Source organism: Crocuta crocuta, unplaced genomic scaffold (assembly GCF_008692635.1).
Source record: "Crocuta crocuta isolate KB4526 unplaced genomic scaffold, BGI_CrCroc_1.0 scaffold142, whole genome shotgun sequence".
Classification (NCBI taxonomy): domain Eukaryota; kingdom Metazoa; phylum Chordata; class Mammalia; order Carnivora; family Hyaenidae; genus Crocuta; species Crocuta crocuta.
Window position 1 is genome coordinate 2306813 of NW_027528892.1, and position 2989 is coordinate 2309801.

The window sequence follows — 2989 nt, forward strand, 5'->3', positions numbered from 1 at the left end:
GGGGGGGGGGGGGGGGGGGGGGGGGGGGGGGGGGGGGGGGGGGGGGGGGGGGGAGCTTGCCTCTGTCACCTTCTGGCTGCTTCTTTCCAGCGAGCAGTGAAGCAGGCACCCCTGTCCAGAGCAAGGACGGCGAGAAGGCTGTGAGGATGCTGGGGTACAGACGGCAGGGCTGTTCACTGGGGAGGGGGGTGGCCGTCAGGGTCACCCGCAGCTTCTGGGGGTTGCTGGAAATCTTGGGCTTTTCCTGGCTTATAGATTCGCCCCCAGGACCCCCACTTCATCTGCCCATGGGCGTCTCCCTGTGTGGTGTCTGCGTCCAAATCTCCCCTTTTACAAGGTCACCAGTAGTGCTCCAAGCTCACTCTAACGCTCTCGTCTTGGTTTGATCATCTGCAAAGGCCCTGCTGCTAAAGCGGGTCGCCTTCACAGGGGCTGGCAGTTAGCACCGCGTCGCCTCTCTTTCGGGGGTGGACACCATCCAACCCACAGCGGGTGGAAGGGGTGCGCACAGCCAGCTTCAGCCGGGTGAGCGAGCGCACAGAGAAGGCAGGCAGCTGTTCGGACGCAGGGGTGGACTCGTGCGAGGCAGGAGGGTGGAGGTGGGAGGGACGGGGCCCTAGGCTGTGCGTGGGAAGTCTGTTGTGTTACTTGGCCGTGGATTTAAACCAGTGTGAGGGGAAGTGAGATAGGAGTGGAAGAGCGGAACCGATGCATTGTAGGCACCAGTGGGGTCAAGGCGTTATTGGGATCATGCCACAGAGAGGGAGCTCACCCGGGCGCAGGGGTGATGTGTGAAGGGCAGGCGGAGGCAGTCTACAGGTCAAGGTCACTGGAAGGAGGAGGTCAAGACTCAGGAAGACTCACGTTGTTGGAGGCATCCCTCTCCTTAGGGCGATTTTCCTTCCATCTAAAATAGTGACAATTAATAACGGCATGTGTGTGCAGGTTGGGCACTGCACAGCTGCTCCAGCCTGGGCATTAGAACAATCTTCCACTGTCGTTCCCTGCTCCTTGCTGACTTTCACGTGGTGCTGACTGGAAGTTTTTAACAGCTGCCCCCGGTGACCCAGCTCTCAGAGATGTGACATCCGGGGAAGGATGTGCAGAGACCCACCGCTGAAACTGCGAGCCGCCGGAGGGGGCAGTTCGTGTGCTCACAGACAGCTGCTGAGTATTTCCGTGCATCCCTCACGCTTAAAATATCCAAAGGGCCATTTGCTCTTGTCATTAGTTTCCCACAATATTCAATGCCTGTCTGATGTTGAGACGGCGCTTTATAAAAACATCGGCTGTGTCTTCTCCAGTGCTGACAATGTTAATGCGGTCCCAGACCTAAGGCCACCATGTCCGCAGTCAGGATGCAGGGTGTGTCTGGCGCCCCAAGCCCTCCCTCATTCCCTCTCCCCTCCACCGGCACCTCCTCCCTCCCCCCATAACGGCGTCTGCCACCAGTCTGGTTCTCAAGCCTGCAGTTTTGTTCTGCAGAAAATGAGGGCACAGTGTCACGGGGGCGGGGGGGGGGCGCCTGGTTGTCATGGAGACCTGCACCTGCCTCAGGAAGCCTGCTGGCATCAGAAAATGGAATTTGGGGTTTGAGAAAGGAGAGCCACACAGTGATTTCTTGGGTTCCTGAAGCTCATGTCTGGAGTCCCTAACTTTTCGTCAGAGGCCGGAGGTGGAGGGTGTGAGGTGGGGTCCCCGGCGGACCCCCACAGGGCCCCTGCTCACTGATTCAGGGTGGCCACTGCTGCTGAGGCCCCAGACGCAGCTGTCTTTATATTCGTGATCTCCCTGCGCGGGCGCGTGACACAGGGCTGAGGAACTGCCAGTGTCCTCAGATGGGATTTCCACCCTCACCGTCATCCCTTCCAGGTGCTGCCACTCCTCACCTGGACGGCCACAGACCCTCCTCCCTTGCCGCCTGCCCCCTCCCCTCCTCGCCCCTCCAGTCCCATTACAGTCTTCGCTGAAGAAACAGCCAGAAGAAACACTGAAGAACGAATCAGTTAAGGCACACTCCCAATTAAAGCCCCTCGGTGGCTTCCCTCTTCCCTCAGAATGAAAGCCCCCGTTTTTCCACGGCCCACTTAGGCCTGCTAAGGTCCTTCAAGGTCCTCCCCCTTGGTCACTAGGCTGCAGCCACCCTGGCCTCTGTTTGCCCCTCCAAAGAACCAACCCCAGGACCTTTGCGCCTGCTGTTCCGGCTTCCCCTCCTGGCCCAGATCTTCATGCAGCTCCATCCTGTCTCCATCGAGGGCTCGGCTCAGAGGTGACCTGCTCAGTGGAGACCTCCCCCACACCGATCGCCATCCCCAGAAACCCACCAGGCACCTCCCCTGCCTTACTTCCATCACGGTGCTGAGGCTTCCTCTGTTCCCACACTCGTTTATGGCTTCTCCCAGGAATGGGAGCTCCTTGGCGTGTGGTGGAAAGAAGGGAGCTTCGGCTCTAGTTTTCTGCTGGTACCAAGGTTGGCCCTGGGGAATGTAAAAGTCCAAAGAACAAAAATAACAACCATAAGTGATTTCTTGTTTAAAAAAAACAACACGATAAAATATTCTGTTTGTGTTGCTATTTTCATCAGGGAAATAGGGACCACACGGCCTGGGAGTGAGAGAGTCAGAGATGTGAGGCTGGAGGAGGGTGTGTGGCTTTTTAATTCACTACGTAGATATTTGAGTCCTCGGAATCCTTGGCGAAGTGGTGTTGGTGAGGTGACCGCCCACATCCAGACCTACGAGGCGAGAGGGGTTTCGTGAGATGTCTGTTCCAAGTATGGTTTTAATTTTATGCCATTCTGATGCTTTTTCACTTGGGGACTGTCTCTCCCAGGGCCAGCCATGCCCAGAGGTGGTGAACATCTGGCAGAGAGTTTGTGTGCACACCAGGCAATCCAGAGCCCACGCCCCGGCCACCTGCTGACCCGGTGGGTGCCTGTCCATCAGCCCTCACCCCCCCCCCCCCCCCAGGGCGGGGGCTGGGGGCCCCG